Raw genomic sequence first — 12,578 nt, 5'->3', positions numbered from 1 at the left:
CTCCATACAATTATTCCTTCCTATATTCAGACCCAACCTGTCCAACAAGTGTCTCATCCTACAACAAACTCCACACATAATGATCTTGCTTCCATAGTGGTCCCTGCACCAGAGCTTCCACTTGCTCAAGCTGACGCAACAATACAAGGTACTCACACTATTCCCTCTTCATCTATGTCTTTACCATCTACTGTCCCCTCATCCAGTGGAAATACTATCATTACACGCTCCAAAAATAATATTTTTAAACCAAAGCAAATTTATGCTGCCACAAAACATACCTTACTTGAAAACTTGGAGCCTTCAACCATCAATCAAGCCTTAAAAATCCCCCATTGGAGACAGGCTTGTTCAGAAGAGTTCAATGCACTCATGAACAATGGCACATGGACATTGGTACCGAATGATACTAGCAAAAATTTGGTAGGCTGCAAGTGGCTCTTTCGAATCAAAAGGAACCCAGATGGTAGCATATCTAGGTACAAAGCCAGATTGGTAGCAAAAGGCTATACTCAAACACCTGGGTTAGATTTCAAAGAAACATTTGCTCCTGTCGTTAAACCTCAAACCATAAAAGTTGTCCTTACCATTGCCCTTGCCTCTGGATGGTCTTTGCATCAACTAGATGTCAATAATGCCTTCTTGCAAGGTCAACTAACTGAAGAGGTTTACATGCAACAACCACCTGGTTTTATCCATGCTGATTTTCCTAGTCATATTTGCAAATTAAAGAAAGCAATTTATGGTCTCAAACAAGCACCTCGTGCATGGCATGATGCACTCAAAGAATTTGTACTATCATATGGCTTTACAATGAGTTTGAGTGATTCTTCCTTGTTCATATACAACAAAGAAGGAATACAAGCCTTCTTGCTAGTCTATGTTGATGACTTGATTCTCACAGGAAGTGTTCCAATATTTCTCAAATCATTTATGAAAGAACTGTCAAATCGATTTTCAATCAAGTATCTTGGTTATCCACATTACTTCCTTGGTGTTGAACTTATCCCTACCTCTGATGGTTTGATTCTCTCTCAACATGGACATATCAGAAACTTGTTACAAACATTTGACATGGCAGGAGCAAAACCCACTCATACTCCTCTTTGCACTTCCACCCCCTTCAACTAGTTGACGGATCTGCACAAGCTGATTCCAAAATGTTTCGCAGCATTATTGGAACTTTGCAATACATCACCTTGACTCGGCCAGACCTCTCATTTTCCATCAATAAACTGTCACAATTCATGCACCAGCCCACACAGATCCATTTTCAACAACTTAAACGAGTCATGCGATATCTCAAACTTACCATCAACTATGGCTTGAAACTTAAGAAACCGGCTCATATGAAATTACAGGCCTTTAGTGATGCAGATTGGGGAGGCAACTTGGATGATCGCACTTCTACATCAGCGTTCATAATTTATTTTGGAGGTAATCCAGTGTCGTGGCTATCCAAGAGACAAAGAACTGTGGCACGATCATCAACGGAAGCTGAATATCATTCTGTAGCAAACGCTGCAGCAGAGGTCATGTGGTTAACAAACCTTCTTAGTGAATTACATGTCAAAACACCAGCTCCTCATCTGTTTTGTGACAACATCGGAGCCACCTACTTATGCTCTAATCCAGTTTTTCACTCTCGAATGAAGCACATCGCACTTGACTACCATTATGTACGTCAACTTGTTCAATTGGGTCAACTCCGTGTGTCTCACATTTCCACCAAAGATCAACTTGCAGACATTCTCACAAAGCCTTTGTCCAGACCCAGGTTCACTTACTTGAGAGACAAGATTGGCCTCACCAACTGTGACTCCATCTTGAGGGGGCGTAATAGCACATAAGCATCAATATGCTACAGCTGTCCACTCATATCAGAATATTTTCTATTCATTGCATTGACCTCAATATTCATATCAGAATATTTGGCATTCATTCATTGACCACAATTGTATCATATTAGGAAGTATTATTAATTTCCTTTCAATCACACTAAATGGTGATTGTCTGTTTGTATCTATATAATGTACCTTGTATCACATATTCAAATTAATACAATCAGTTGATTTACTTTACAATGGTGATATAACATTGTCAGAATTTCATGAGTTTCAACTTCACTTTCCAATGCCAATTTCTAATTCCAAAACAATTTCAATTTCATAACAACAACTTCACTTTCCAGAACAACAACTTCACTTTTCAATTTTCAATTCCAAAGCTTTCACCTTTTCTATTCCAATCTCAGATTATGATCTGAATTTATGGTGTTGGTGTTATTGGTAACAAAATATGTTGTTATATAACAGATCAATATAAAATGAAAGAAGAAGAAGAAGAAGATAATGATATACTTCAGATTAAATTTGTTATGATTCGTCCAGATTTCAGCTGTTGAAATGAAGGGTGGAAAGAAATTAGTTTAAACATTAACAAATGGCTGAGGTAATCTGTGTTCTGTGAATCTAAAAAGAATTGAACTGGTGCAGAGGAGGTACACTAGAATATACAAACATTAAAAAACCAATTTCATTTTTATTTGTTTTTTCTTAGCCAGTTTACCCACCGCCACCTGTCCTGGAAAAGGACACTTTCCCATGGTGGGAAAAAATTGTCCTTTCCCAAATTAAACGCCACCAGTTAAAGCATATGACAATATAAAAGTGCAACTCTCTATTGTAAAATTCAATTAAATTTCATAATTTAATAAAGTACTCATTGAATACACTTATCATTCTCTAACACTTGTGTGTAATCATTCGCAAATCACCCTAACAAAGTGAGGGAATATATCAGATTTTACTCCTCTAACTTTCACACTCCAATTTAAACTCTCTTTTGATTTGTTTTGTCTTACTCCATCCGTCCCGGAATATCTGACCCATTTTCTAAAAAAAAGTGTCCCAAAATAATTGAATCATTTCAATTTTCAATACAACTTTCATCATTCCCAATACAATATAACACTAAATAATACTCCCTCCGTTCCTTTTTAAGTGTCACTTTTGGAGAAATTTTTTGTTCCTATTTAACTGTCATCTTCAAAGTTCAATGCAACAATAAATGTTGTTTTACCAACTTTACCCTTAGTTATTTATTGTGGAGAGAGAAATATATGAAATAAGATATTAAATGACTAAGGCTATTATAGTAAAAATATAGATTATTGTATAAGAAAAAGTAACATTTATTGAGTGTCTTGGTTTGTGTAAAATGTTAAAAAGTGACACTTAAAAAGGAACGGAGTTAGTACTACTTTTATCATTCCCAATACAATATATTCTACTTTCTCCTTTATTTATACATTTTTCTTAATCTGTGTGAAATGAGTCAAGGGCTCAGATAAATTGGGACGGAGGGAGTACTTCTTTTTTTCTCCATTTTAAACATCATTGTTGCTCTTATTTTCTCCAATTTTTACTTAAAACCACCAAATATTTCCCTCCCAAAAGGTAGAGAATAATTTGTCCAATTATTATATCCTCTACGTATCTTCTATTGCTCTGGCATCGACCCATCCGTACGTACCCCAGCCTAGAGCGTAGGGAGTGATCACCATCATTGGATGCCATGCTGCTTTCCAAATCACACCACACAACATTCCCATCTTTTTTTTTTTTTTGGCTAAATTGCATTTTTGGTCCCTTAAATATTTAGGTAGTATCACTTTGGTCCCTTAATTAAATTCCGTTTTATTTTGGTCCTTTAACTTCTCTCCGTTACACATTTTGGTCCTTTCCGTTAGTTTTAATTCAAAAACAATAGGTTTTCTTCATCATCTTATCATCTTTTTCATCTTCATAGCATTTCCATCAGCCTTCAACAACAAGAATCTGAGAAAAATTTCTGAAGAAAATGAAGAAAATCTAACGTTTTTGAATTAAAACTAATGGAAAGGACCAAAATGTATAACAGAGAGAAGTTAAGGGACCAAAATAAATCGAATTTTAATTAAAGGACCAAAGCGATACTAACTAAATAGTTAAGGGACCAAAAATGCAATTTGGTTTTAGCATTTTCGATCTTTTGGTTCAATTCATATTTGCGTCAAGTGTGACAGCTAGAATTAGAAAGCTTATTTACTTGAAAAAGTTGAAATTAGTAAAAGTTCTAGAAGAAAATTTTAGAATTTTTACTATAATTATATTTTCATTTTAGAAAATGCTCGTGGGACACTTGATTTCATTAAATAGTTTAATAATTATATGATATGGTATAAATAAGTTGTATAAGTTTATTTATTCACATTTCACTATTTTGTAAAATTATATTTTCTCTGGACTATTTTGTGATCAGAATATCTTTTAAAAATAGGATCGAGGGAGTAATACTTTACTTTTGCAATTGATTTATCTCACAAAGGGGACATTGGCAACTTGGCAATTTAATTTACTCTATCCGTTTTAAAATACTTGTCGTTTTTTTAAGAATAATTTTATTTCATTTTACTTATCACTTTCAAGTTTCAATGTAACATTAAATATTGGTTTGTCAATAAGATTCTTACATATTTATTGTAGCGAGATATAATAAAATTAAATAATAAATAATTAAAAGTATTATATAAAAAACATAAAGAATTTCATCAAAAATAATAAAATTGATTTGATTTCTTAAAAAGTATTGTGAATAAGAAAGTAATTTGAGAAACATGGTGATTGATTATAAAAAATTGTGCAGGATCTTAGGATTAATTTGTAATTATTAATTCTTGGTCCCGATTCCATGATTAAGACGGAGAGATCCAAGTCACCAATATACATCACATCATCATTTAACTTAAGTGAGGCCATGTGTTATTGTGCAATGCATTAGATGATTTTAGATCCAAATCACCAATTTAAAAATATATTTTTTTCAAAAATATAGTAACACGTGTTCAATGTTAAAGAAAAAAGTCTTCATAGAAACGGTTTTCTTAAGAAGGTTGACTTGCATGAATCATTTCTATAAGATACACCTTCCGATCACTATTATAAGTAAAAAACTACATTTTAGATTCATTCTTTAAATGATATATGTGGTTCATAATAAAGACCACATACATCATTTAATAAATGAATCTAAAATGTAGTTTTTTGCTTATAATAATGACCGGAGGGTGTAGTAGACATGAATGGGTCAGCTAGGAGCAATTTAAAAGAGATACTACTATATAGAGCCAAACATGCACCTAATAAATAGTTAAGATGAAGTGTTGGAGACACTTCATTTTTAACATTTTTTTTTGACATTTATATTTTTATTGAACAAAATTATTATGGGTTCATACTTTACCAATATATTATGCATAAAGTGGTGAGATTTATATGAATATTGTCAAATAAAACGGTGAGTGTTATTAGTATTTCGAAGTTCTATTTAAAGAATACAAAGAATGTTGGCATGAGTGCTCCAACACCTACCGCCGGCCAATGACATTCTTCTTTAATTTAGTCATTCGTGTTTATCGCAAACAATATGAAAATCATTACAAAGAGATCAATTGTGAAAGCAATCGGGTATGATATATATGGTCCCGTAGCTCGTGCCTTGTACTACCTTTGTATATGCTCTAAAATCTTGTCATATCAAATTTTATCTTGAATTGTTGATAGAGACAATTCCACTCGTGCATGCTTCGATTTGAGAAGGTTGTTGCATCTATGGAACGGGAACCAGGTTTTTTTTTCTTCTCAAAACAAATAGAGAGTTCAATTAGTTGGAAAAGGTTAAGAAATGTTTTAAGAGTACATGTTAACAAATTCAAGATAAAAATATTGTCTTAAAATATGTTTTTAAATGATTAATTTTGAGAAAGCAAAGAATTAAATACACAATCATTAAGATAAAGCTTTTATTTTTAGTCCCTTAACATGTGCCCTAGCTAATAGCACTTGTTAGCAAGACTTTTTAAAATTTGGGTCATGTTAACCAGTGTCCCCGGGGCACTGGTTAAGGAAGTTAAAAGGGGAAGTTTTAAATTAAAAATGTCACTTTTTATACTTTTATGACCTTGAATGCACAAGTTTCAATGTAACATTACTACATTTGGCTTCCTTAACCGGTGTCCCGGGAGCACCGGTTAACATTTTCCTTTAAATTTTTACCAAAAACTACAAAATATGAATAAACCCTTACTTCTCTATATGCAAAGTTACTTTTTATTTTTGTTACAAAAAGAGGGCAAAGCCCCGAGAAAAAAGAAATTAAAAATTACACAAACATTATGAAACATGCAAACGCCAAAAATCATAAAAAATGTACTTTTAAGTTCTTTAGGAGAAGTCCCTAGAAAATGCAAATCAAAAGAGTTCAATTAAGTGAGACTGAAATAAGCTAACCAATCGGTTGATTTATTTTCTTCACAGCAGGTGTGATTAATCTGGACATGCCAATTCATGTTCTTGAGATCACGAATGTGCTTTATCAGCGTAGGGATATTTCCATTAAAATTGTAACTTCTTGTTATCACGTCGACTACACCTTCAAATCAATTTCTACTTGAAGATGACTAATTCTTTATCTTCGAGCTAAATCCGTTATGATATGCATGCCCCACATCTCATCATAGAGCACATTACACGAGCCAATTTTATGGGTAGAATGGCTCAAACAAATACTATTGTTCTTGTCTAGGAAGAAACTGCCGCACCTTAAAAGATCAATTAAATTTTTATGAGCACTATCACATTTGAGTTTGATCTATCCTTCTCGAGTCTCGGAAGAGACTGCCGACTGCCGCACCTTAAAAGATCAATTAAATTTTTATGAGCACCATCACATTTGAGTTTGATCTATCCTTCTCGAGGCTAATCCAAGAAAAATTAGAGTATTACTTTTCCCACCCTATGCCTTTCCTAGCGCGCCCTATTTTTTTCCAAAATTACCCTCGGGGATTTCCGGATTATATAATCCGGAATGAAGCAATGCACAGAACTGAAACAGAACTGAAACAGATTTTCATGTCATCGTGGTTTTTATCATTTTTTTTCAATAAATCATTATATATGTTTGTATAAAAGACAATTAACTTAAATATTATATCAAAAAATGATTATATATATATCATTATACCAAAAAAAAGTTGAATTTATATCATTACACATTTCACCTAATGATATACATTTCAACTAAACTAATGATATATATCTAATCTATGGCGCCGAAAGATCAATGGGACTATCATCCACTTCAACCTTCACACCAGGAGCAGGACCAGCACCAACCCTTTCATCGGGATCAAGATTTTCAACAACGTACAACTCTTCATCATCTTCTAGGACCTCAACACCCGCCGCCCGACTTAGCTCATTATAATCTGCCATCCGGCTGACATATCTATCAGGCCATGTGTCTGCATCCTCTCGATGGTATTGTCTCCATAGAGCGGAAGTGGGAGGCATCGGACAACCATCCTTCAATTTCAAGGCCATAAAATGGCTGTCATTCACATATGTCAGACATATCAACGGATCGATAGTTGGAGGCGGCGGTGGACCACATAGAGGGAATAAGGTTTCTGATTTCCCAATGGACAACACAACAACCGTTTGGTTGAATTTATGTGCGATGAGGAACCCCATATCCGGCATTGTCATCCATTTATCCGGTGGTGCAATGCCAATACCGGAGTAGGATAGAGCGTCCAAGACCTCGTTATACCGCCTATCATCATTAATCATTCTCCGATAGCGGTCATTTTCTACACCGATAAGCTCTTTGTAAAGGTTGTACCGGACTAATACGTGATCATCAACAGTCAAGTTACGTAGGACCGCAACTGCTCGGAACCCACAATGGCCATCATCGGGTACATCCGTAACCTTTTCAATAAAGCCATGCATCCAAATTGGGATTTGGTCTTTGTTTGGTATGTGGACCTCAACGGGTGTTGGCTTCTTGGGATTTTTTGGAATTGGCTTAGGAGGAGTAGGAGACATGTTGCTTTTCTGTGCTCTCTTTCTACTTGTCCCTGTTGACCGTGTCTGTGAACCCTGTGTTTCTTGCTCTTGGGAGTCAACAATCTCCCATAGGGAAGGGGACCGCCTTATCGATCGAATGCTTTGCTTATCTTTCTTTGGAGCTCCTTTGGTGGTGACCTTATTTGGCGGTGGACGCATAGAGGTGGTTTCCGGTAAAACAAATTGTCGGAATTGTTCTTTCAAATGCACTTTCATGTTGTAATCGGCGTCCTTGAACCGCGCCTACAATGTGTAACAAAACAGTCAGAGGAAAACCAGTCAGAAACATGCCATTCTGTTACTACTGGTGACTTCCGGATTATACAATCTGAAATAGACAAGCTAATTCGGATTGTATAATCCGGAACTTCCCGATACACCCTTTGCATGAGCCTTAAATGCACTTGCATGGGGCGTAAATGCTACTTATCCGGATTACATATTCCGGAATACAACTGTTATGTCCGGATTATATAATCCGGATTGCACCAGTACATAATACAGAAACAGAAATCCTGGGCAGAACATAAACAGAGACAGTTTTGAAAAAAATACCTGGAGAATATCCCATTCTGGCAATAGAGAGATGTCTTCTTTTTTAAGCTTCGGGTCAACCTCGTACTCGAACCCAACCTCTTCCAGTGGGTGTGAATTTCTTCCAAACGAATGGCGGTGCCGTTCTTGATCTTCAAAGCTAGCATACATGCACACGGTAACCCGTATGTGATCAAACTCAAACAACCACATCTTGATTTATCCGTACCAATTTCAAGTGCTTTATTGTACTCCACTACGAGATGATGCAAAGCTTCCCTTGAAATGTTCCAGATCAACCTAGACCACAACACCTTGTCTTTGAACCGATGTTCAAGCATGATAATGCTCGTCTGAAACGAAGCATGTATTGCGGTATGTTGCAGCTCTAGCATGGCATGAACGGATTTCCAGTTTGTGCTCAAATCACCCATACTACTACTCAGATACTTTTTCAACCGAGCGTGTGCAGATTCAGCTCTGTTTGTTGTAGTATTCCCCATATGAAGGTGTTTGTCAACCCAAAACCTCACAAACTTATCCTTAACCGGATCCAAAATTGTCTTTTCAACATAATCCAAAAACTTGGGAAATTTTGCGCATACAACTTTGAACCGGGTCCAATTATCAATATATGTTTCCTCCGTGTCGGAGTCCACAATAACCATCCATGCAGCCATCACAGTCTTCACAACCGAACCAGGCTTAATCGGTTGCCCATTCTTGCCTTTGCTCTCACATTTTGTCCAATGTGATATGAGCACAACAGAGTAGTAGCTTTAGGGAAAACCTTTTCCACGACATTGATCAAAGCATTGTCCCGATCAGTGACAACTACTTTGGGATAGAGATCTTTGGAGTGCAACATCTCACGACACCTTTCAAGAGCCCAATAAACATTGTCTTGCCTCTCAGACAGCATATAGGCAAAAGCAATAGAGTATGTTTTCATGGTAGAAGTATTACCGACAAACTCAAGCAATGGAAGACGATACTTGTTTGTCTTGTATGTTGAATCCAACACAAGCACCGTGGAGAAAGTGTTAAACAACTTGATAGACTCTGGATGTGCCCAAAAAACATCACTGACTTCATCAGAATCATGATACTTCCTACAATGAAAAACGTAACCATTATCAACCAAAGACTTCAAGAGATGTTGCATGTCATTCCTCGTACTAGAGCTGTCAAAACGGGCTACCCGGCCCGCGTCGGGCCAGCCCATGATGGGCTCGCGCTTTTGCGGGCCGGGCCAAAAAGGCCCGGAAGATAAACGGGCTCAAAAAAATTTGTCCAAGCCCGGCCCTTTGCGGGCTACGGGCTTTCGGGCTAGCCCGGTTATTTAAAGTTTTTAATTAAAAAATTACACTAAAAAATACAAATCAATGCTAAACTTCACAAATTACCAATGTTAATTTGTTATGTGCCAAATATTACATTTTAAAACAAATTTCTAATAACACATAACATAGAAGTCTAACCATACTTTCCAGTTCTTAGTCTAACCATATAAAAATGCATTACTGAACCATTGTGGAAACTAGGAAACAATGTCCAAGCTCTCAGTCTAGCAGTATAACTACTGTTAAAGGAATTCACAATATGTGAAAATTGACAAATAAAAATGCAAACGAATTAAGAATTTTGTAAATTGAAAAAATGAAACTAAACTCAACTTACATCGCATACATACAATGACTTTGGCATCTTTGTCTTGCCTCCTCTAAATGAAGATTGTGCTTGGTTTGAATGTCTTGCATCAGAATCGGAATGATTACCATTTTTAAGATACTCACCATACAACCTAGTCAAATTATCCTTCACCATTTTTTTTTTCTTGGGCTGGGCTGTAGGAAATTATAAATTATAATAATAAAAAATAATTATAAAATAAACGGGCCACCCGCGGCCCGGTCGGGCTAGCCCGCGTCGGGCTCGGGCCTCTACGGGCTTGGGCTAAAAAGGCCCGGTTTTAAACGGGCCTAATTTTTTATGTTCAAACCCGGCATTTTTCAGGCTTTTACGGCCCGGCCCGGCAGGCCCGGCCCGTTTTGACAGCTCTACCTCGTACCCCTATTGGACCGCCTATATCTGTAAGTAACATTATAAACGTGTTTGATGGTAGTTGAAGTGGTACGGTTCCTCTTCTTTAAGTTGGTAAGCATTTGCCTCGGAGGAACATTAGATTCCACCATCTCTTCAAGGTGAACACGTTCATTTGGGTTTAGACGACCGACGGTTTTATGACCTTTCAACACATCTGTCATGCCATAGTTGTGTTTACCATCACCAACTTTGAGGCTCCACTCACCACCAGTCAACAAGTAACCTCTCAGCCTAAATGGACATTCACATTTAACCGAACCAGCTATCTCACGCCGACTCTTTCTCTTTTACTCAGTGTATGAACCTCCCCTTTCACATATCAAAGTAACAAATGCATTTCTTCCGTTGCCACCGTTATCGAATTTACCAATAACAGTGGAAAACCCAAGCTTCCTAGCTTTCTCCCGAACCCACTCCAACAAATCATTCCGTGTTGCAAACTTGTGTTTGGTGGTAAAATGTTCGCGCTGGTCAATACAAACAGCAACAACTGGAGGTGGTACAACATGAGGAATATGAGGAGGAGCATCCACTACTTTCGGGGGTGGTGGTGGGGGATTCTCGGATTTGGCATCTCTGGAATCATGCGCATATTCAAGTAAAAGAAGCTCTTCCACAACAGGAGGTTCATTATGAGGTCCATCATCATTCAGGTCCATCATCATTCGGGGGATCAACAGGAACAACCATAACTGAAAACAGTGCAAAACAGAGTCAGAAAATGAACACAGCTTCTCTACTGCTGGTGTTCGGAAAATGTTATCCGGAATGCATGAACACAGTCCGGATTACGTATTCGGATAAGTACATTGAAGATCATACAACGTGATCAAATCTTAATCGCCTAAAAATCGACTAGGGAAAGGTTTATATACACATTACCTTTGCATTCAGACGAAAATGATGATGTTAACACCCTTTGATGGCCAGATTGCTGCTCCAAACCAAGATTTCGCCCAAATGGAGTGTTTTTTAGAGGTGTAGGGAGTGTTTTTGATAAAGGTGGTCTGCTTCAGCTAGGTTCTGGAGAACTATATATAACCTAGCTATCCGGATTACATATTCCGGAAAAAGACGTCTACTTTTTCCCGCTCGTTTTGAATACAGGGCGTACGGAATATCTTCTCCGGAATACAGCTCTTATGTCCGGATTATATTATCCGGATTGTATTTCAACTGACCAACCCCAAGTTTCGCAAGTCCTCACGAGACAGGGTGATTTTCAAACGGTACGGATTATACATTCCGAATATTGTCCGGAATATATTTTCCGGATAAAGGGTATTTTGGTAAAAAAAATAGGGCGCGCGAGAAGGCCATAGGGTGGGAAAAGTAATACTCTAAAAATTATTATCATTTTTATGAGGCCCTCCCCATTCAGAAGAGTTTGATCGCATTTAATTTATCCAATGAGAACCCTAAATCACATAAAATTTAACTAAGCTCTGTCTCTGATTTTTCTTCTTCTTCTTTTTAAGAGGTGGTCTGTCTCTGAATATAAGCCTATGATAGTACTTACATTTTTTAAAGTTTTACTTGTTCCCGTCCGTTCTCACCTGCTTACATATGTAAACACTAATAGATAATATATTAGATACTTCAAAAAAAGATAATATATTAGATTACCACGGAAGTGAATCGATGAAAGAAAAAAGTAAACAAATGATTTATATGAAAAGTGCTCAAAGATATTTGTGGGCTATGGCATCATGAAAATGAAATGGACCAAAGTATCGAGCAGTACAACAGATGGTACAAAGGATATCTCCACTCCACCGACTCCACCGATAACAACGTCCTCCTGCACTTCACGCTGCACACAGTGGCGGACCCCTTCATGGGCTGGGGTCCACCCGGAAAAATTAAAAAATCAACGATTATAGGTCTATTTTGCGAGATTTTATATAATTTTGTGTCGGTTTTAGGTTTCGGTTGATCCAAATTCCCGCAAAGTGGTGTAGTGGCCCACCCGAAAAATTTAAATAATTC

General features: G+C 36.9%; 1 pseudogene; it reads right to left on the bottom strand.

The window, feature by feature from the left end:
• Positions 1 to 7,098: 7,098 nt before the first annotated feature.
• LOC146941770 (uncharacterized) lies at positions 7,099 to 11,833 on the bottom strand (annotated as a pseudogene).
• Between the last annotated feature and the right edge of the window lie 745 nt (positions 11,834 to 12,578).

This window comes from Medicago sativa, chromosome 3 (genome assembly GCF_051527215.1).
Source record: "Medicago sativa cultivar Bolivia chromosome 3, Bolivia_mono, whole genome shotgun sequence".
Taxonomy (NCBI): Eukaryota; Viridiplantae; Streptophyta; class Magnoliopsida; order Fabales; family Fabaceae; genus Medicago; species Medicago sativa.
This window is presented reverse-complemented; position numbering and strand designations above follow the sequence as displayed.